This window comes from Eulemur rufifrons, chromosome 16, assembly GCF_041146395.1.
Source record: "Eulemur rufifrons isolate Redbay chromosome 16, OSU_ERuf_1, whole genome shotgun sequence".
NCBI classification, from domain to species: domain Eukaryota; kingdom Metazoa; phylum Chordata; class Mammalia; order Primates; family Lemuridae; genus Eulemur; species Eulemur rufifrons.
This window is the reverse complement of record NC_090998.1, coordinates 83,009,489-83,032,326: the sequence shown is the minus strand read 5'-3', so window position 1 is coordinate 83,032,326 and position 22,838 is coordinate 83,009,489. Positions and strand designations below refer to the sequence as shown.

Sequence of the window (22,838 nt, the reverse complement as noted above, 5' to 3'; positions counted from 1 at the left end):
GCAGACAGGACAGCAGGTGCCTGCCCTCGTTGGGACATGTAAAGACGGTTACTGGTCAAGGATTCCACAAACAATCACTGACAACTGACCAAAGGCAAAGGGACAGAATAGAACCCTCTGTAGTTAAGAGAGTGGATAATAGGGAACTAACCTGGTTAGGCAGGTGCGATGATTGTCTGAGACCCGAAGGAGGAATGGAGTCAGCTGGGTGAAAGGGAAAGGGCTGGGGAAGAACATTCCAGCATGGGGAAGAACATTCCAGCATGGGGAAGAGCCTGTGCAAAGGCGCTGAGGCAGGAGAGCGCACTCCTGTGAGCTGGGGAGAAGGTAAGCATGGCAAAGCCTCATTTTTTACAGATGAGGAACTAAAAGCCAGAGAACACTTGGTCAAGGTCACACACCAGGACCAGAACTCAGACTTTTCACTCGAACCCTGGTCTCGTGAAACTCCACAGAGTCCTCACAGCCCCCGGGTCCCCCTTCAGGCCTGCTGTGATCCTGGCTCAGGCCAGGCTGGGCATGTCAGGGAGGACAGCAGGAGGGTGGGAGCAGGGCTGCCTTACCAGGCCCTCCAGGCCAGCGCAGAGCAAGAAATGCCAGAGAACGCCCGTTCTCACACGATTGTCCAACCCGAGCCGGGGCTCGCAGAGGGTGCACGTAGCCATCGGGCCCCGTGAGCTGTCATGCTGGCAGCGCTGCTCTGATTGGCACCTCCGGGGGGCCTGGGCAAGGACTTAGGCGGGAGGCTTTCCAGGGAACGTCGCAGCCCTGCCAGGCAGAGCACTGCTGAGTCAGCGGGCACCACACCTCGGGCTTCTCAGAACCCCACCCCAGCCGGCAGGAAGGAAGGACAGGCTCCCCAACCCTGACGATGACAATTAGGCCAGCCTGTCATTCAGTTATGTTCAAATAATTAATATTTGTCATGCACTGGGAGACTGCACCAGGCACAGCTCTAAGTAGGGGAGGCAAGAATGTGTAAGTCATCGGCTCCTTCTCGTCACTGGGAGGCTCTCGGTCCCTACCCCAAACTTTGCTTTATTTCCACCACTGTACTCATCGCTCCTGAGATTACTCCATGTGGGGACTTGTCTCCTGTCTGTCTAGCACACCGACGGCAGACTCCACGAGGACAGAGCCCGTCCTTGTCACCTTCTCCCGGCTACATCCCCAGCACCTGGCACTTCCTTGATATATAACTGCAATGAATGAACAATAAAACGAATGAATGACTGAATGAATGAATGAATGACCGCCCTCCAGGAAGGAGGAAGGCAGGCTTATTCCCACCCCCGAGAGTGGGCATCAGAGCCTCCATCCAGTCCCGGGAGAGCCAAGCCCACCGGGGAGCGGGAGAAGTGGAGGCGGGCAGCAGGTACGCCAGGGAAAAGGGACACAACACGGAGCGCAGGGGCTGAGAAAGAGAGAAAGTCCAAGCTTCGCCCTGGTTTCTGCTCATGGCCTCTGACTCCACAGTGATTCAGAAGAAGTTGTCAGGGTCAGCACGGCCTCCTCGCAAGCCCCGCCTGCAGGTTCAAGGCACTCTGTCCCCAGCCACCGAGTCTCTTCCCAGGAACTGCTCAGACTAAGGGAGGCCTCGCCCAAGGTCACACTCCGCCTGGGGCAGCTGTAGGCAATGATTAGACAAAGCCTTGGCCCCCTTGTCTGAACTGGGGACAACTCTGAAGGGCTATTCCCACTTCAGAGCTCCCTGTGGGGTCGGCTGGGGCCTCCGTTGTGAGTGCACCGCAACTCAGCTTCTCCCTGTCCGGTTCTGCATCCCTGAGTTGACCCCAGGGGCACCCCCAATAACGCTCCTGCAGGCACTTCTCACCGTCTTTCTTCCAGGAAACCCCACCTGAGACACCTCCCAAGATGCACTGTGGAAACCAAGGAAACCCAGCCAGGATCTCCACCCTGGCCCAGTGCCACCGCGCCCAGTCAACCTATCTTTCCCTCCACTGGGACTTGAGGAAGCTTCTTGTTCCTCGTCCGAAATGCTCATGCGCTGGTTAAGGATGCTGTTGGCTCTTCCAGGCTGCCCGAGTTGCGTTGGAATCCCAGCTTCACTCCTCCCAGCTACACCACCCTAAGCAAGTCCTTTCTGTTTCCTCACTTGTTTTATTGTTTTGTGGATTTTTTTTTTTTTTTTTTGAGTCAGGGTCTTGCTACGTTGCCCAGGTTGGACTCCAACTCCTGGGCTCAAGGGATCCTTCTGTATGGCCTCCCAAGTAGCTGGGTGCACCTGACTTGTTTCCTCGTGTGTAAAATGGGTTTCTGCCTCCTGGCCGTTGAGAATCACACACCGCGATACATAGGAAGTCTTCAGAACATCACTAGGCACTCGGCAGATACCTCAGACATGTTAGTTCTCAGCTACTGCTGTTTTTGCAAGGGGTATGTTTGTCTCCTCACGCCCGCAGGGACCACAGGTGTGCAGGTCTGTAGCCCAGCGTGCCCGGCACACCTGGGCCCACTGCTAATCACTGGCTGGGTGGCTAGATGCAGGCGCACACAGCTGGATGCCTGGAGCCCTGCTTGGATGGGCACGCTCTCGCTGTTCCCCCTTACACAGCCCCTGGAAGCTTTCAGAATGAAAGACCCTGAGCAGATGGAAGACACTGTTATTATCTGAACTGTCTGAAATTTGCTTATCACTAACGCAGATCACCTAGGGACACGCCATTTCCATAAATCAGCCAACCACAATAGGCCTGCCCAGGCGAAGCATAAAGATGACAATAATAATCATGTGTATTTATGCAGTGCCTTTGTTCTGCAAAGCTCCAAACAGTCGACAGTCATTATCTCATTAATCCTGCAGCCATCTCTGAAAGGTAGGCCGAGAACAGGCGCCTCTCCCCTTGAGTAGGCAGGAAAATGACACCGATAGTCACAGCGAACACTTACGGACCACTTGCTATGTGCTGGGCCCTACTACAAGGGCTTTATGAATGTTAACTCACTTAGAACTCCGTGAGGGAGTTGCTATCGTTATCCTCATTTTACAGAGGAGAAAACCAGGCTCTAAAGAGGTTAAGAAAGTTGGGCAAGGTCACCCGGTCACCCAAGAGTGGAAGCAGGATTCCATTCCAGGCAGTGTGTCTCAGTGACCTGCTGACACTAGACGCAAATGGTAAAGTCAGAGCTGGGGATGGAAGACGCTGGCATGGGGGTCTCAGGCCAGCCACACGTGCAGGGCAGGTGGGCAAGGTCTACAGGCCCCGACTTTGGGAGTGCGTCTGCACCCCAAACGTGGCTCTCTCGTGCTGGCTAATCTTGCCCCCAAACAAAGAACCACGAAGCAAGCTATTGCTGTCATTTGGAACTTAGCCTTCAGAGTGGGCCTTGGCAGGGGGTTGGGGAGAACAAAGTGCACTGGAAGCAATGGAGGGTGAAGGGGCCACTGAGGACGTGAAGGGACACAGAACGGGGACACAGGCAAGCCCATTTTCTTCTCCATCTCAGGGACCCCCCTACCCTGCAATGAGTCCAGGCAGCGGCTACGAGGACCTTTTAAAAAGGAGTCAAATCCCACCATGTTCCAGCATAAAACCCTCTGGTGGCTTTCCACCTGAGCCCATCCCTTGACAGACAAGCCCCATGTGACTGAGTCCTGGCCTCCCTGCCCTTTCCCCTCTATGTACCAAACACTCTGATTCTTCTGGGCCCCTGAACACACCCCATCACATTCCAAGTAAGTCACCTCCTCCGGGGTGACCTCCTGGAATGCCCAACCTAAGGGATCCCTGGTCACCTCTGCACATCCCTATTCTAATTCTCTTCTTGGTCTCATCGCTGGCTGATTTGTTCTTGTTAATACATTTATTATTTTTCTCCTTTAATTGGAATGTGAGCTCCATGCTAGTGTGGTTTATGTGGGATTTGGTCATGACTATATCCCCAGCCTGGAGAGCAGGAGGGGTCTCAGTAAATAGTTTGGATGAATTATAATAAATAACATTCATAGAGCAGTTATTACATGCCAAGAACCATTGCTAGGACTTACATAAATGACTTGTTTAATCCTCCCAGTGTCCTGCTGAGGCTGATGCTATTATCATCCCCATTTTATAGATGAGAAAGCTGAGGCAGGAGAGGTTCAATAACTTGCCAAAGTCACACAGTCAGCAAATGACAGAGTCAGGATGCAAATCCGGGTGGTCTGGCCTCTTAGTCCACGCTCCACACACCACACTACAGTCGGAATGGTTCTCCCTGCCCTGAGGACACAGCCCCAACTCCTTAAAACGATGCGGAAGCCTTTGATGAACAGATCTAATCTCCTTTCCAGCCTTACCTGTTGCCATTCTTCAAAGTGCACATTAAGTCCCAGCCCTGCGGGAGACCCTGCGCTCTCTGCCCTCTCTCGTCCCTGCCATTTGCCCCTGCTGCTCCCACGTGGAGCACTCCTCCTTCTTGGTCAACTCCTTTCTCACCCTCCAAGAGCCAGCTCAGGTGGCCCCTCCTCAGGCAGCCTCCACTGACCCCTCAGGCCTCAGCCAGGTACCCCCTTGGTATCCCCAGATCACCCTGCATGGCCCTAACGCTGTCCATGGCCAGCCCTGGTGGCACGTGTCTCTCCCTGTCTGCAGGGGCTCCACACCCATTCATTTGTTCCAGCAAACACTGCGGCACGGCTGCTATGTGCCCAGCCTGCACTTCTAGGCACTGGGGAGACAGCAGTGGACACAGCAAAGACTCCACCCATGCAGAGCTGCCCTTCCGGTGACGGAGACAGACGACAGACAAACAAACATGCACTATCATGTCGGGGAGAATGATGAAGACAAAGGCAGAGCAGAGGAAAAGAGAGTAACGGGGTGGGGCTGTGGCGGAGAGAATGGTCAGGACGGCTGTGCATCCACTAAACCGTGGTCTCCAGACCTCTCTGCTCATACACCCCTACACTGTTATGTGTACCTCCCCAGTACAGATTACGACTAATCTATAATTAAACACGTAGTATACTACTATGTACATATATACACAACATATATAACATAACATATACACACACAGTATACTTCTGTACTACCATATTATATAGTTCATCATAAAATATACACAAAGTATAAAAATACTGAAAGGATGAGAAGAAAATGAACAGGAAGAGGTGTTCTGGAACGTTCTTCTTGCCCCCTAGTGCACCATCCTGCACACTTGTTCATGCACCCTGTTTTGGAGACTCTTGTGCCAGAATATCAGCTCGGCTCAATGTTAGAAAGAAAAATGGAAACAAAGAAACAAGGCCGCTCCCTGATCCTATCTAATTACACACAGCAGGCACCTAAAAATAATTGGTCTAATGACTCAGGCCATCGCATTCGGTAGATGCTAGGTAAGCCAGTCTCAGACAGGTCACTTCCCAGTTCTGGGTCTCAGTTTCCCCATCTGTAAACACAGGGTGTGATCTAATCCCCCAAGGGCCTCTTTGAGTCTACACAGGCACAAAAACCTAGGTTCAAGTTCACTCATCCTGAATCCCACCACTGCTCCCTGACCAAGAAGGGACCAACTCAGTCATGCTGGGACGTGCAGCCAAGTTCTAGTGCGGGCAGGGCTTTCATTTGCTGGCCTTTTATTGATTTTTACGGGTTTGCCCACAAGGAAAAGAATGCAAACAAGGAAACAAAGGCACTCCATCCCTAATCCCAGCGTATTATGCAGAGATTCAGGAGAGTAATGAAAACCATAAAGCATCCTCTGAAATAAGAGCTCCCAATCTTCCATAATCTTTGGTGATAAAATGCAAAACAGCAGGCCGGTGACACCCATTCATAAATACCAGGTCTGTTTACCAGCGCTCAGTTCAGAACTCATTTGCCAAGCGCTGAGAACCTACTCCGTTGTGCTGCACCCGGGAGTTCAGGGCAGGTCCTTTACGGGTCGCAGATGAATCACAGCATCGCGCCACTCGGGGCTGCAAGGGGCCTGAGAATTCTGTTCCCGCCGTAAGGTGGAAGGATGGCTGGAGGTGGCCGTAGGCTGCCTCCCTTGTGGCCTGCAGCCAGACACAGCACCGCGAGTCCTGAGGCTCAGGGTGAGTAATCCCACCGCTCAGGAACTGGAGCTCAGAGAAATCAACCTGTGCCAGAGTTACAGAGCAAGGCGGGGAGCGAGACTCAGGGCCAAGGCTTCCCGGCAGCCTGTTCCACAGATGCTCGTTCTTCTGGAAGGCTCTGGAAGCTCCTTCGAGGCTGAGTCGGTCTTTGTCATCTCTCTGTCTCCAACCACCTCAGCACAAGGCTTTGCTGGTGGTGGGTGATGACTAATACCGAGGAGGGAAAAAAGGGAGTGAGAGAGGAAAGGAAGGTGGGGGAAATTCAGTTTATGGTAACACCGAGAACAATGCTGACAACCAGCGTTTACGTTGATGGAGCCCTTGCCCTGCTCCAGGTGGAGCAGCCAGTTCTTGCAGTGCCACACCTCATCCACTCTTCCAGCAACCCCACTGGCAGGGACTGCGGGGTTGGGGACTGTTACTATCTTGGTTGCATAGAAGGGAAAACAGAGGCTCAGAGAGGTCCAGTAACCTGCCCAAGGTCACTCAGCAGGTAGATGGGAAGTCCAAGATGGCAGCTTTGACAGCTCCAGTGTTTAGCCACCACCCTACACTGCCTGCCACTGGGACTCTAAATCAGACTTCTCAGATTCTTCTGGCACCGTCTGCTGCTCTGTGCTCTGAGGGCAGGAGCAGCTCTCACATCCCAGTGACTCCTGTTTTACAGCCTCCTGGGGAACCCCGATGTCTGTCCACAGGGCAGGGCATGCAGCCAAGGACCCATCAGGGGACATTTTCACAAGTGACAGAAGATCCATCCTCATTCGCAAAGGCAGAAGGAGCCAGAGCAGTTGTAGGTTTGGGCATGAACAGTCAGGACAGGGATGTGAAAATGGACACCAGAAAGACCGGCCAGCGTGTGGAGACGGGACCAGGAAGCTCAAGGGCCTGTTAGGGGACACGCCGAGGTGTCAAGGTGGGAGCCAAAAGGATGGGACAGTGGGCTTCTCCTGCGGGAGGGCACTGTGAGGATCCCCTTGCTGAGAACATAGGCAAGTCGCCTATCCTCCCAGAGCTTCAGAGCCTCATCTATAAAATAGGACAGTAACAGCACCTTCCTTACGGAGTTGTTACAAGGATTAAATACAATCATGTACATAAATTGCTTTAAGCACAGGGCCTGGCGTATGCTAACTGCTCGAGAAGTAATGGCAACTGGTGGTGGCCGTGGTGCAGTCACACTCGATGATGCACAGAGGAGGGAAGCCAAAGAGAGGAGCAGGTGAGACCTAAGGATGGAGCAATCACATCACCTCCCAATCTTTACATGACACAAGCCAAGCCAAAGAAAGTGGTTAAGGGACATGCCCAAGGCTGAGTCACAGCATTTTCTGGACAGGGACCACAGCTGAATCACCTGATATTCCAGTCCCTGGCGCAGGCTTTGCACAGAGGGAGTGCTCCACTAATATTTGAGAAATTTACAAGTGACTGGGTCCCCTGAGATCTACAAGGAGATTATAGTCCCTGCTTTCTCCCTTTATTTGGTTCCTTTTGCTTCTCTGCCTGCTGATACATTTACCTTCTTCCCACACTTCTTGAGCAAGTACGTGCCGTGGTCCTTCTGGAAACCAGAAGGGTATTAAAAGAAGCCCAGGATGGGGTCGCCACTGAAGCAACCAGACTGAAACGCTGAACAACCAAGATGTGGTCTACTCACGACACGTGGCCACATCCCACTGCCTTCCCCTCGCCTGTGTGGGCTGTGAAACGGTAATAATCCCATTGCTGCCTTTCTCAGTCCCAAACCACCCGGCCTTCAACAGGCGTCTGTGCAAGACCATGGTGTGGGCTTACGGCAGCCTCAGCAAAGAGTTACTCATAACCGGGCAACACCGAGACTCAGAGCCACAATGAGGAAGTACACTGAGTCTGCACCTGGCAGTCACCTCCAAGTATGGGGTCACCTCCAGCACATGGGGCCCCCCAGGACCCAAGACACTTCCACAAGGATCCAGGGGGGGATGACAATGAGGCAGGCTAAGTTCCCCAAGAAGTGAGGCGATGGAGATTGGCATGAGAGGTGTATGTATGGGGTACACACCTACACACGCACACACACACACACACACACACACTCTCAAGGAAGCGCTCTTGGGCTCGACCCTGTGTCAAGGAAGGGTGAGAAGCAGAACCGAACCGAGGGAGAAGCTGGGTTGTAAGGCAGCCTCAACAGGGGCCTCAGCCCAGTCTACTGGGTGCGAGAAAGCAGGGATGACCAATCAGAGTGGCCCTGAGTTGGTGTGTGGGGGCTGGGCTTTTGTACCCCTGTGTCAATCGGTCACTGGACACGGGCTGCCTAGGGAGGGGGTGCAACTTTGGCACAGGAGCTCTCTCAAGCAGGGGCAATTTGCAAAGGTGGCTGAGAGCCGAGTGCTATGCTAGCAGCACTCCCCACAGCTGTGGGGGAAGGGGCATTGAGGGGCAGTACATCCCTGTGTCCAAGGCAGTCCAGGTGGCAGCCACTGACTCTTTTTCTCCACTGAAGAGCAGGAAAACACAGAGCAGTGGTGAGAGGGGGCTGTGGAGTCAGACGGGCCTGGGCTTAAATGGAGAATCTGCCTGGACACCTCTAGGCCCCACATCTGTACGATGGGTGCTGACAGCACCTGGCACACTGGCTACTGCAGGGTTGAATAAAACAACACATGGACCTGGCACACAGTAACCTCTCAAGCAGCGGCAGCTATGATCACTACTGCACACCCAGGACAAAGGAGAAAACCTCACACCAGGCCACGGCAGTAGTACTTCTGTTTCTCAGTCTCACAAAGTCTGCAGCATAAATGTAAATTCGCTCATCCAGTATACACTAAGGGCCTACACTTATATGCTGGGAACAGTTCTAGGTCCCGGGGATACAGTGGTGATCAAAACAGAAAACGCCCGGCCCTCTTGGAGTTGAGCGCAACAAAAGAACCAGTATGTTTGTAACACATGCCCTGTGAAGGGAAATATGGCCAGGCAAGAGGACAGGAGGGGACAGCTGGGGACAGGACGGTGGGGAGGGAGGGAGAAGCTATTGCTGTTGTCACTGCTATTATTTTAAAGGGAACCCCTGACACTTAGCCGTGGTGTTTTCATTTCAGGGAGGTTCCTCAGTCCAGGCAGCTAAGGGTTTCTCTGCGTGTCATGTGAGCAGAGGAGGCCAAAAGACTGAACCGTTCCCCAAAGCCAGCTACCTCCTCCATCATGAAGCCGTCACTCAGGGCCCAAGAGGGAAAACAGTCAAAACCTCAGGTGGGTTTGGATACCAGAGCATGAGGAATAATCGAGTTATCCACCATAGAGGGAAGCTGTTCTTAAATTTTGGTTGCTTTGTTTGTTTTCATCGGAGCCCTTGGTATTCATCAACACTCTCAGATGTCCCTACCAACCCTGGCTTCCTCAAAGACTAAATGTGTTCCTAATGTGTCAGTTGGGTGGTACCTGCAGGGGAAAAACACGAGAAGATTCAGGGCCTGTAAGCAAAGACGCCACTAACTCGAGCCCATCTTCCCCCGCCAGGGCCCAGAAAGCAAATGCTGTCCCGGGGTTCACTGTACATACACAAAGCATCACTTTCGGGCAGAGCAGACAAAAATCCCTGTCCCAGCGGGCTGGGTGGAGCTGCGACTGTTGAGAAGAACACGCTCCTTTTGAAAAGGCCAAGAAGGATGAAAGCACCGAGAAGTGCCTCCCAGGGCCCCAGAGTGCAAAGATTTGAAAGGCCACCCTTGGGCTTGGTGTGGGGAGGGTCTCAACCTGGGAGGGGAGGGGAGGGTGGGGAGAGGGGAGTGAGCGAGGCCTCAAACCCACCCCCACAGGGCAGGGGAGAAATCCTTCCCAGCAGGAAGTGGGAAATGTAGGTTAGACAACTAGGGCAGTTCTGAAGCCGGAACTGCGTCTGCTGCGAAGTCAGGCCGGGGCCGTAAGATGTAGGAAGTAGAAAAGGAAAGGACCAAGTGGGCCTCAAAGCCTCCGATTTGGAAAAGGAGCAGAGGGGAGAAAAAGAAAAAGCAAGTGCTCTGATGAAGCAGGAGGAGGGCTTCCGGGAGGCAGACTGAGGAGAGAGGCTGTGGCTGCCACCAGCCCCCTGCCCTGCCCACGCTGCGGGAAGACAGGGCCACAGATTCCAGGGCCCTCCCACCGTGGAGACCTCCGGCCCTCGGGCTCACCCAGGCGTCCGCACACAGGTGCAACAGGAAGTAGGAGAGAACCTTGCCAGTGCTCAGCACACAGTAGGAATGCGACCAACGCAGAGTTAATTCATACTCTCATCACAGATCTGAGTTTACTATGTGTTCAGTGTTGTTCTAGGCCAGTGGTTCTCAACCAGAGGTGATTCTGGACCTCCCCAGGGGACATTCAGCAATGACTGGAGACGTTCTTGACTGTCAGGGATTGCCAGGATTCGGGCTAGGGGGTGCTACAGGCATCCTATGGGCGGGTCAGGGATGCTGCTCAGCCTCTTACGATGCACCAGACAGTCCTCCCACAACAGAGAATCAGCCGGTCCAAGATGGCAGCAGTGCTCAGGCTGAGAAACCCTGCTCTGAGCACTGGGGAGACAGCAACTGCAATGTCCCTGGAGAGCACGTCCCAGGGCAGGAGACAGACAATGAACAAATAAGAAATAACGGTCTAGAGGTCCAGTGGTTATAAGTGTTAAGAAAATGAGGAAAGAGAGTGATGGGGCCATGAGGACATAAGGGGACACTGGGGAAGAGAATGGAGGCGGATGAAGGGTTGGACCTGTGGCTGCCCAACGTGAGGGACGGGGCCCTGGGCAGGTGTACATGGTACCCTCAGGGGCAGCAGGAGGTCCGCCTGGCCGAGCACGTGAGCATGGAAGTGAACAGTCGTAGGTGAGGTCAGGGTTACTGTGACAATTCAACTGTGACATCGTATGGCCCCCATGGTCGTATACGCCTTGGGTACACAGGTTGTATCCAACCCCTCAGTGCCACACACTTGCTGCAATGAAGCTGAGAAAGACATCAAGTTGAGTTTCATTTTGGCTCAGGGGAAGCAGTTTCCTGTATTATGAAATATACATGAGACAAATTGTCCCCACTTTGTTCTGGTTTTGGGCAGGAAATGGGCTTAAATGTGCTGTCAGCTTTTATTTGGTAATTGTTGGTTGGCTTTCATTCATTTCAGGACAGAGAATATACAATGACACGTGTCACTGAGGAGGGAGCTGCAAGACCTAAAGCTGATCCTGAACACGATTGCAACACTGTCCCCGTAGTCTTAACGAGACGACGTCATCATTCACTGATCCAATGAAGAGGTATTGAAGGTGACCATAGCGCAGAGTTGGGATGACGCAAAGATGAATGAAACACAGATTCTTCTCTCAAACCCCTTATAGAGTGGCAAAAAAAGTGAAGACATGTATCTTCACTTTTTTATGAAGTGAAAGTACTTTGTACTATAAGGTACAAAGTACCAATTAGAGATAATTAACAAAGAACTATAAAGATGACTCAGTGGCTACTTATAAGGCAGGAAAGCAAATAGCTTACATCTCACATGTTAATTCTGATCAGCAGTGGTTGCCTAGAACAGTGTTGAGAAGGATTCTGAAGTCCCATCTGAGCTCAGTGAGAAAAAGTGTTGCGCTCAATTACCTATGTCTGCGATAAACAAAGAAGCCATGGGGCAGAAGTACCAAGTATCTTCGCCACCCAAGCTGAAGTGGAAATGGAAATGTAGCTGTAAGAGTGAATTATGTCCTTCCTCTTAATGTTTAACACAGAAATGTAATAAGTATACTGCACCATTAACGTGGGAATGGAGGAGTAGTAAAAAACTCAATTTCATAATCTATCTTGAGTATACATTTATTTATGTCCTCAACTCTAGGAGTATTTACGAAATAAGAGGAAAAAGCAGGGAATTTTCTGCTACCAAGTGAATAACTACAAAAGACTCAGCCAGGCATTACTGCTTAAAATCAGAAGGCAGCTGGCTGACACAGGGCCAAGCTCCAGGTCTCTGGGCTAAGGGCCTCTCCTCAACCCATCTCTACACTTTCTCTCCCCCAGAGCTTCATAGGAGCCCAGCAGGAGAGCAGTGAAATTTCATTCTAGAACGGGATCTGCCAGTCAAACCCTTCCTTCCCAGGGGCTGGACAGACAGTGCGAGATGTCCTTCTGCCGCTGCCTCCTCCTTTAAGAGACTATTTAGCCACAGGTTTGGCCAGACTTCCTAAATCTCCTTTCTCTGGGATCCTGTCCACAGCCCATCTTTCGGCTGTTTGAAGACTGCTGTCGGCATGGCAGACACAACCCAGAGATGGGATTTAGTATCATTCTGACACAGCACAGTTCCAGAATGATCTCCCTACTCACTAGACAGGCTGGGATTAAGCCAAAGGCAGGGCACACAGGTCCCAGAATCCAGAGAGAGAAGAAATTGCTTCATTAATATCACAAAGTGGAGGGGGGAGAAGAGGGTTCTGGATCTGCTGGGCCGGCACTAGTCCGAAACATAATCTGAAGGGAAGAGGAGAAGAGGGAAGAAGGGGTCTGTGCCCCCCAGATAAACACGCTCTGAGGACCACCATATCGGGAGGAGGTGGTCACCCTTCTTGGCAGGTGACAGCCCTTCTTGGCCAGTGTGCTGAGTCAGTAACTGCTGGGTCCCCCCACCTAGACCGCCAGCCTTCCAAGGCCAGGAAAGAAGGTGAGAGAACAGAGCCACAACCAAGGGATCAAAAGCTTAAATCACAAAAGTAAAAAAAAAAAAAAAAAAATTTTTTTTAAAATCTCTCTTTTGAAAGGCAGCCAAAGAAGCACCTTCACAGAGCCAGCTCTGTGCAGCCTTTAAACCAAACTATTTCCAGCAGCACTGGCTAAGCGGCCCCCAGGCCACCTGTCCCAGAGCTTGGCTGCAAAGCCTCGGTGCTCAAGCCCACAGCCCAGAGATCCTGCTTTATTTTGATTTTATTTTTATTTTTTCAGGGGAAAGGGCTGAGAGGGGAGCCAGGCAGAAATACTACATGTTCCTAAAGCCCACGTGCCGAAATGCACAGGCAGGAGGAGCACCCTGATGACTCATCCAACACTCCCAGCTAAGCACCTACTGTGTGCCAGGCCTGTGTCGCCAAGCTCAGGGGACTGACTGGGTGACTTTGGACGAGGAGAAAGCACGTGTTCCGTGGAGGCCTCAGCAGTGCCAACGGAGGTGTGCCGTCAGCGGGAAAGGCGATAGGAAGCTTCCATGAGCCCCTATGGGGCACCGACACCCAGAAATAACTGAGTAGCGATAATGGATTAGCAGGTAGGGACAAGGGGCAATGACATCTGGCGGATTAGGGGTCAACGTGTCCCTCACTTACACCTACCTTAGTGAGACCTGAGGAAAACGGCTTACAGCATCATTAAAAATCATTGTCCGGTGATGGTGATCAAAGGGAAAATAACATTTACTGAAAGCTATGCTTTTACATATATTCTAGCAGTTAACTCTTGCAAAAATCCCGGGAGGTACATCTTATCATTTACAGATGGAGAAATGGAGGCTCGGAGAGGTTGAAGAAATTATTCACGTTCACATGGCCGGTAGGCGGGGGAGCCAGGACTGAGCTGGGTTCATCTGCCCTCAGCTTCATGTCTGTTTCATTATGCCTCACCACCTCCTGACGTTACAGGAAGTCATCGCGGCTCCCCTGCTCAGAACACACCAGGCAAATTCTGCCAAACAAAACTCACTCTGTTTTAATTTTTGAACAGTAAGGTTCAGAGAGCTCAGAACAGAAGAGAAAACTCAGAAACAAACCTATGTTCAGAAGAAGTTGATTTATGAGAAAGGTTGCATCTCAACACAACGGGGAAAGGAATGATTCTATACTAAAGTCAAGAAAACTGGCTCCCTAAATAAATTTGGATCCCTCCCATACACCATATATAAAATTAGCCTCTAAGTGGGTAAAAAAACTAAATGTGAAAAGAAAACTATAAAGCTAACAGAAGAAAGAGAGACGTCTTTGTGAACTTAGGATATAGAAAGGCCTCTTAAATAAAAATCCCCAAAACACAAACCAAGCAGCAAAAAGGAACAAGTTGGTAGATTTGATTACATCAACACTAAGGGCTTCTGTTCAACAAAAGACACTATGAACAAAATTAACAGAGAGGTGGCAGAGTGGAAAATGGTATTTGCAATGTCTAAACCCAACAAAGCATTAAGATCTAGCTACATAAGTAACTCCAACAAATCAACAGGAAACGACAAAAAACACAATAGAAAAATGGTCTGTGAATCAGAATGGGCAATTCACAGAAGAGTAAACTAGGATGGTTAACAAGTAGATGAAAAGATGCGCAAACTCATTAGTCGTGAGAGAAATGAAAATGAAAGCAACAGTGAGACTCCACACTATCCTCAACAGATTGGCAAAATGAGAATGTTGAGTGATATGGAGTATTGGAGAGGATGTGATGAGTGGGAAGGCTCACATACTCATTTGGTACTGATTATTTTTTTTTTTTTTTTTTTTTTTTTTTTTTGAGACAGAGTCTCACTCTGTTGCCCAGGCTAGAGTGAGTGCCGTGGCGTCAGCCTAGCTCACAGCAACCTCAAACTCCTGAGCTCAAGCGATCCTCCTGTCTCAGCCTCCCGAGTAGCTGGGACTACAGGCATGCACCACCATGCCCGGCTAATTTTTTCTATATATATTTTTAGCTGTCCATATAATTTCTTTCTATTTTTAGTAGAGGTGGGGTCTCGCTCTTGCTCAGGCTGGTCTCGAACTCCTGAGCTCAAACGATCCGCCCACCTCGGCCTCCCAGAGTGCTAGGATTACAGGCGTGAGCCACCGCGCCCGGCCTGGTACTGATTATTAAAACCAAGTATGTATAAACCTTACAACCAAAAAAACCCACCTCCTGGGTACAGAGCCCAGAGAGATCGTGCACCAGTCCATAAAAGGACAAGTAAAAGCATGTTCTTGCCAGCATTATTGTTTGTGGTGGGAAACTGGAAGCAACTAGTTGCCCATCACTAAAGAATGGATCAACACAAAATATGACGAGTGCTTACTTACTGTGTGATAGTCACTACACTGTTTACCAAATATTTTCAGTTTTTTCCTCCACTAGACTCATGGTGGGATTGTAGTTCCCACCCCTTATGAAGTTGGTAATAACCACATGATTTATTTTGGCCACTGCTGGATGGAGGGCTTTAAAAAGCAGTGTGCTATTTGCCACCTCCTGGACAGAGCGTTTCAGAGCCAGTGAGTGATTTATCACTTTCTCTTCTTCCTGCCGTGGTGAATGGTGGAGGCTCCATCAGCCTAAGTCCCCAAAGCAAAGCTCCTATGGACCTGATGGACATGCAAGATGGCCAAGCAGTAAAGCTACATTACGTCAAGCTGGTGAGATTGTGGCGTGGTTACTGCAACATTACTTAGCCTATGTTGATTGATTCAGCTATGCAGCTATCAGAAGCAATAAACTAGATGTGCAGCCAACAACATGAAAGATCTTAAAAACATAGTGAGAACACGGCTGAAAATGGTAAGATCAGAATAAGCTCTTTCACACAATATTGTTTCTATAAATCAATAACACACACACAAAGCAACAGTACATGTTTTACAAAGACATATACCTATTCAAGAGCATATATTAAACACCTTAGATGGGTACTTATAGGAGAGTGGAGATCATAGGAAGAAAAAAATTAAGAACTAAAGCACAGAAAGCCTTGCACTGGTGATGAAACTTCAACACAGCAAGTGGCTGGACGGGAGAGACAAAAACTGGGCTGCACCAACTGTGGCCAACTCTGAGCAAATGGCTTTGATCACCTGCGTCCCCACTATTGGGGGAGTGGCTGGGGAATGCCCTCTAGCTGCCTGACAGGACCTCAGCTGAGAGCAAATGGCCAGCTGGAACGGCCAGGTGGGCAAGCCCCAAGTCCTGCGCGGGCCGCACCTGCAGGAGTGATGCCAGGCTCTTGGTCGAGTGCTCCTAGCAGCCCGAGTTTGCAACGTCCCTCTTCTCTGGCCCCAGGATGCTCTGAGATCCTTTCCTGGCCAGAAAGAATAATCAGTAATTCACATGGAGAGGGTTACTTTCCTTCTCACACGTTAAAGAAAATACTTTCTGTTGATTGGGTACCAATATATACTCAACGTGGATTATCAAATTAAGACTATTTTCCACCCCATTTTCACTTTAATAGTAAAACACATTTGCTAAATATCCCTATTAGAGGTTGAAGAAAAGGCCATACTTCACTCTTAAAGCTGCATTTTCACTAATTTTGTCTCTAGTTAAGGACTGAGGAGAGATGGGGGCTCTCAGGCCTAGGTGCTGCCCTCGTCCTAGCCCGCTACCCAGCAGGCATGACTAATCAATCTCTGTGTACTTTTCTCCCAAGCCTGCATCTTTTCTGCAGCCTCAAGTGGTATCCTACAGAGTTGTTTCCTGGTGTTAGGTTTTATTCCTTTTTTACTCTTTTTCCTTTTTTTTAAGACATTAGAAGAGGAGCAAAATGTTCACTCTTCTATTCCTATATCCAAAGACCTTATATAAGATGATTTCTCTGGAAAACAGTTGTTTTCAAGGTCCCCGATTTCCTCCCTTAATTATTCATTCAGCAATCATCTGCTAACTGCCTACTGTGTGCTGGTGCCGGGGTGCCAGGTGCTGAACGATATTGACAAGTAGGGACACAAAGCAAGGAGTGGCCAACCAACCGGGAAGGAGAGGGAAAGGCTTCAGGGAGGAGGTGGCAGATTCCCAGAAGCCTTCTAGAGCAGTGAGGGTGGCCTGGAAGGTGCTCATGACAGCAGTGTTATCAGGGATGGGCGGTGTGTTCTCATGATGTCTGAGCCCTATTCTGGCTTTACCAGCTCCCAGGGGCACTGGTGGGCACCCAAGCCAATGGCTGGTGGATCCCACTGTGAGGCGGTTGTTGGCTGCCAGCATCCTTTGGAGGCTGTCAAATTCCATGAATGCTACCCAGTTGTGCATGAGTCTAACCTCTCGTCTTGTGAGGGGTCAGTTTGCTTCAAGCAGCATCATTGACTGTGGAGCAGTTGTCTGCTATGATTTGTGTAGCGCCCAGTTGGACCTGCCCGACATCGTAAAACCTCTCAGTCTCTGATGCCTAAAATTCCATCCCATCATGGGAGTGGCACTTTAGGGAGGACAGAACATGGTGGAACAGGGTGAGGGTCATAGAAACCAATATTTACTGTGCAGCTACTATGTACCCTCATTGGTAGGTGTTTACATCACCTCATTCAACCCTCAACAACGTTGAGAGCAAGGAGGAGTTGAAGAAGATATCTGTCCCAAATGTTCTCCTACAGCTGGATCAGGATCAAAATACGACATAATTATGAAGTAGGTGGAGAGAAGATGAAAAGAGCTATTTTCTGATGTCTAATCTGTATGTTAAGTGTCCATGTATGTGATCTCCCTCAGACCCAAAAACTCTAAAAGGTAAGTATTGTTATTCCCACTTTGCAGAGGAGCAAGTTGAGGGCTCCAGAAAATTTGTCCATCATCATCAACACAAATAACAGTTACTATCCATGAACACTTAACTTTGTATCAGGCTCTGCAAACATTTTGTATCTATTGATATCTTATTTAGTTATCACAGCAACCCTGTAATGTGGCCATTACTATGACCACTTTAACTGTGAAGTCACAGAGTCTAAGAAAGGTCAGATAACCTAGTCAAGGTCATGCATCAGTAGGTGTTGGCTCTGGGCTGCAATTCAAGTCTGTCTGACTCTAAGTCCACATTCTCAAACACTGCTAATGCTACCTCCCAAATGTGTGCCACCTACTATGTGCCGGAGCACTGGAACAACCACTGTGACAGTGAGCAACTCACACTACCTCCCAGGGGAGTCCATTTGGGCCTCTTTGAGTGTGTGGGAGTTATTTCTTAGATCAAATCTTTAAAAGAAAGAAAAAGCAGCTTCAATAAAAATTAAAATAATATTTTGACAGTGCCAGCCTTCAGCAACAACAGCTTATATTAATACTTATTTCATGCTTACTATCTGCACTCTTTCTAATAAGCACTGTACATATGCTGGTAGACATACTGCTGTTCGTCAATACTCTTAGTTTCCCTGTGCTTCTGGGCCCTTTCCATCGCCTTGAATTCGTGCATTGCAACTTGCTTTGGCCAATGAAGTGTAAACAGTGATTTGTGGTTTGTGATTTGTGTCATTGTCTTCGGAAGCATTTGAGAGCCAGTACATAACTCTCCCTAATCTGTCTTCACTATTGCAGCAAGAACCGAAGCACACTGATATGAAGGGGCTGTAAAACTGAAGCAGCATGAATACGTTAAGGCAACACATGGAGGGCAACTGCTCTCGAGTTATCTAGATCTTCACAGAAATTTGCAGGAGCGAGATATACACTTTGGTTGCATTAAACCTGTGAGATTTGGGATTTGTCTGTTGCTGCAGCATAACCTAGCTTACGCTAACTAATAATCATCAAATCCCCATAACAACTCTATCATGGGGGTGCTATTGTTATCCCCACATTTTGCGGAAAAGAAACTAAAGCAAAGAAGGGTTGGGTAACTTGCCAAAGATCACACAACTATTAAGTCATTAAATATGAAATGTCCGATTTCAAATCAAAAGTTTAGTTTATTATATCTCAAACAAGAAGCAGTACAATTAATCAAAGTATGCGCCTAAACTATCAACATCGTTTTGCCATCTTAAAGGTAGCTTGTTTATGCCAGCAGTGAAGAAGCCTGGAGAGCGAGTGGCAATGAAATTGCAAAAGGCAATTTCCATAGCTTGTTTAGAATGGAATGTTTTTCCTTGCAAGAAGTGGTCCAAAGCCTGGAAGAAGTGGTAGTCAGTTGGTGCAAGGTCTGGTGAATATGGTAGATGATAAAAAGTTTCCAAGTCTAGCCTCTGTAGTTCAAGCAGAATTGTTTGTGTGACATGTGGTTGAGCATTGTCTTGCAAGAGGATTGGCCTGTCTCTATTGATCAATCTCGGCAGCTTAATCACAAGCATCCTCATCATTTCATCCAGCTGGTTGCAGTAGACATCCACTGTAATCGACTGACCAGGTTTCATGCAACTGTAGTGGATAATACCAGCGCTGGACCACCAAAGACACCATTAGCCTTTTTTGATGAATATTAAGTTTTGGACTGTGTTTAGGCACTTCATCTTTATACAATCATTATGCCAAATGCTTGCAATTGTCAAAAAGAATCCAATTTTCATCACACATAACACTACAATGTAGATATCGTTCACCTTTATGTCATGACAGCAAAGAAAAGCAAGCTTCGAGACGATTTCTCTTCTGATGCTCATTGAATTCATGCAGAACCCACCTATCCAGCTTCTTTACCTTGCCCATTTGTTTCAAATGGTCCAATACTTTTGGAATAGTAACATCAAACCTTGCTGCTAATTCACAGTTGAGACGGATTTGCTTCCACTACAGCTTCCAGCTCATCATTATCCACCATGGTCTTAGGTTGCCCACATGGCTCATTTTCAAGATTAAAATCACCAGAACAGAACTTCTTAAACCATCAACATAACTGTGCATTCATTAGCCACATCCTTCTCAAACACTTCATTGATATTGCAAGCTGTCTGTGCAGCATTGGTTCCATGACAAAACTCATATTTGAAAATAACATGAATTTTTTATATATCCATGGATTCACAAAAATTACTCTAAAAAAATTTGAAAGATAACCACAAGCCAAACCATGGGTTTGAAAGACTAAGGATGTACCTTCACAACAAAAATAAAACAAGAAGTGTCAAAGTGAAATGTCAGAGATATCAACTGTCAAACTTAGTACATGAGGAAATCAGACATTTCATAGTTAATAACCTTAACGGTAAATGGTACAGCCAACTGTGGACCTCAATTTTGAGACTCCAGAATCCATACTCTTAATCAGTTTCCTATACTTCCTCACCAACATTTTTACCAATCAGATATACTAATGTATAAACATCTAGGTCTATAAATTTCTTAGTAGACCTCAGCCAATGTTTAAAGGATAAGACAGCTATAACAACATATAATCAAAGAAATACCAAAATTTCTTGCCTTAAAAAAGAAAAAAAAAAAACAGCCTGGTTTCAGCTTGTAAGGCAAATTAAAACTGAAAATGGGTTACAACAGAGGTGACAGTTCTTTGGAGAATTGCCTGGAACAATGGAAAACCACTTAAAGAAAACCTCAGTTTATCTTTCCTTAGAGTTTACCCTAACAAGCAACAGACACAATTAAAAGTCTAATTACTGTTCTCATTCCCCCCTCTCAAATTATATGTTTTCTTTCTAATCAGAAAATTATTTCTTTATTTCATTGTTTCCTCCCCAAATCAAAGCAGATCCTTACTGAGCCACTGCAATCCTTAAGTCAAAATGGAATCATCAGAAACCTCTTCTGTGAACTCGAGTGTGTCTCTTTCAGTCCTCTTTGCAGCAAGGACACTTGTCAAAGTCCTCTCTGTTGTGTGTGGTCCACCATAATTGCTGCTCATGGTAATTTAGGACACTTGAAGTGGTTCTTTCAAAAGCAATTAATGAATTTCACGGGAACAGGGCTGGTCAGAAGGTCTGCCCCAGTGCCGTGAGAGGCCATTTCAACCTGGGGACAACAACAAGCTGGCAGGTATGGCTCTTAGCTGGCTCTTCCTCTAAATTTTATTAACCTTTCAAAAGTCAGGTGATGCTGTGGGGGAAGGGAGGCAGCCTAATAATGGCTAAATGAGAGAGTGGTCTCTGGAGTCCGGCTGCCTGGGTTCAAATCCCAGCTCTTCCATGTACTACCTAGGAGATTTGGGACAGGATATTTAATTCTCTAACTCTCAGTTTCCTCATCTACAAGATGGAAATGGACAGACTATCTATCTCATTATTCAGAGAATCAAAAGAGAAGATGTATGCAAAAGGCCTAGTTTAATGCTCAGTACAAATTAGCTATCATTTTTAGAGTTATTATTAGAGAACACTTATTCCCCTCTCCCAATGTTTCCTGCCTGTGGAGGGACATCCATTTGTATAGGATCCCTAGCATTTCTTTACTCCCTTACTCCTTCCCTGGAGGGTGGAATGACTCATCTGACTCAATGAGTTTGTGAAGAGAAGCAGGCATAGCTCAGCCCTTCTGCTCATCCTCTGGGCTCCAATTGCCTGTGGGAAGCAAGCGTTCTGCCCAACTCCTGCACTGCCAGAGTTTCCAGGGTGAGGGCTGCAGCTTTCCAGCCCATGAGTAGGTGCTTACACCTGATAAGTTGCAGGTTCAGTATTAGGAAGCCAACCAATCGTTGTTGCACAACTAAGCCACTGTGTTAGTCTGTTTGAGCTGCTGTAACAAAAATACCTAGATAGCTCAATAGACTGGATAGCTCAAACAACTGTTTCTTTCTCACAGTTCTAGAGGCTGGAAAGTCCAAGATCAAGGCACCAGAAGAGTCCGTGTCTGATGAGGGCCCATTTCCTGGTTCATAAACAGCGATCTTCTCACTGTGTCCTCACATGGTGGAAGGGGCAAGTGAGCTATCTGGGGTCTCTTTTTGAGGACACCACCCTCATGACCTAATCACCTCCCAAAGGCCCCGCCTCCTAATAGTCTCTCCTTAGGGAAAATTCAATATATGAGTTTTGGGAAGGACACAAACATTCATTCTATAGCAGCCACATTCTCCAAACCAGTCTTTATTAGTAATAAAGTGACATGTTGGTCTCCATCTCCCTGACATACCTTCTGTCTACTTCAGCTATATCAGCACTAGGGTAGGGAAAGGAGGTGCTATTTATTGAATTCTCTCAAACCTCAATGGTTGTCACTGCAATATTTCTGGAGGGCATTCAAGGCTTTTTATGAACTGGCTGGTCAAATCCAGCAATTCCACATTTAGGAATTTATCCTCAGTATATAATCAACCATATATGAAAACTTACACTGCAGGTAATTTAATCCAGAACTGTTTATAGAATTGAAAAATGAGAAACAACCGACATGTCCAATATCACAGAATTGACTATAAGATAGAACATTATGCAAACATTTTAAATGACACTGTCAAACAGTATGTCATGACAAGTAAAGATGTTCATAATCTGATAAGGGAAAAAAAGCAAGCATAGAATAGTATGTACAATATGGTTCTATTTTGTAAGGAAAAAATACAAACGCATAAAAACATTAGGAAAGGTTATACACCAAGTTGGTGATACTGTTTATCTCTAGATGGTGGGATGGTGGGTCATTTACATTTTTTCCTTTTAATTGCTTATGTAAGTGGTTTAATTTTTCTCTGAGGTACATGTATTTAGAAATATGAAAAGAGGGTATTTTTCATTTTTCAAAAATCCAGGTACCCAGTCACTGATGGAGAGAACTCCTTTGGAGAGCAGCCTCTGCTTCCTGCCTTCAGATGGGCCTGGCTCCTCCTTGGAAGCAGAGCCATGAGGTAAGCAGAACTGTGCCCAGATAGTCCAGCATCTTCCCTGACTTTCCCAGTTAAGGGACTGGTGTTCTGACTTTGTCCTGAAAGAAGTCAGGGCAGGGATCTGTTGGAGCCTGGGGCACTTGCAGACTGTCAGTGCTGGCTAGGGAACAGAGGTGGTGACCAAAGCAAGGAGCTTAGAACAGCTTAGAAACAGCATTCAGGAAATGCGAACCTGAGACTTTGGGGCCTTCACTACCTACAGGTTAAAGTCTCAACAGCTCAGCATGACATTTGAAGCCTTTGTGATCTGGCCCCAGCCCTGCCTTTGCAATCTTACATCCTACCCCAC

General features: G+C 48.0%; 1 protein-coding gene and 1 non-coding gene across 3 annotated transcripts in view; both read right to left on the bottom strand.

Annotated features, from left to right (window-relative positions):
* Positions 1–22,838, bottom strand: part of ABTB3 (ankyrin repeat and BTB domain containing 3) — a 288,577-nt gene that overhangs the window by 228,260 nt on the left and 37,479 nt on the right. The window lies entirely within an intron of this gene.
* Positions 9,387–9,466, bottom strand: LOC138397770 (small nucleolar RNA SNORD74). The gene has a single exon (XR_011235878.1). It is a non-coding gene; the product is annotated as a small nucleolar RNA SNORD74 (small nucleolar RNA).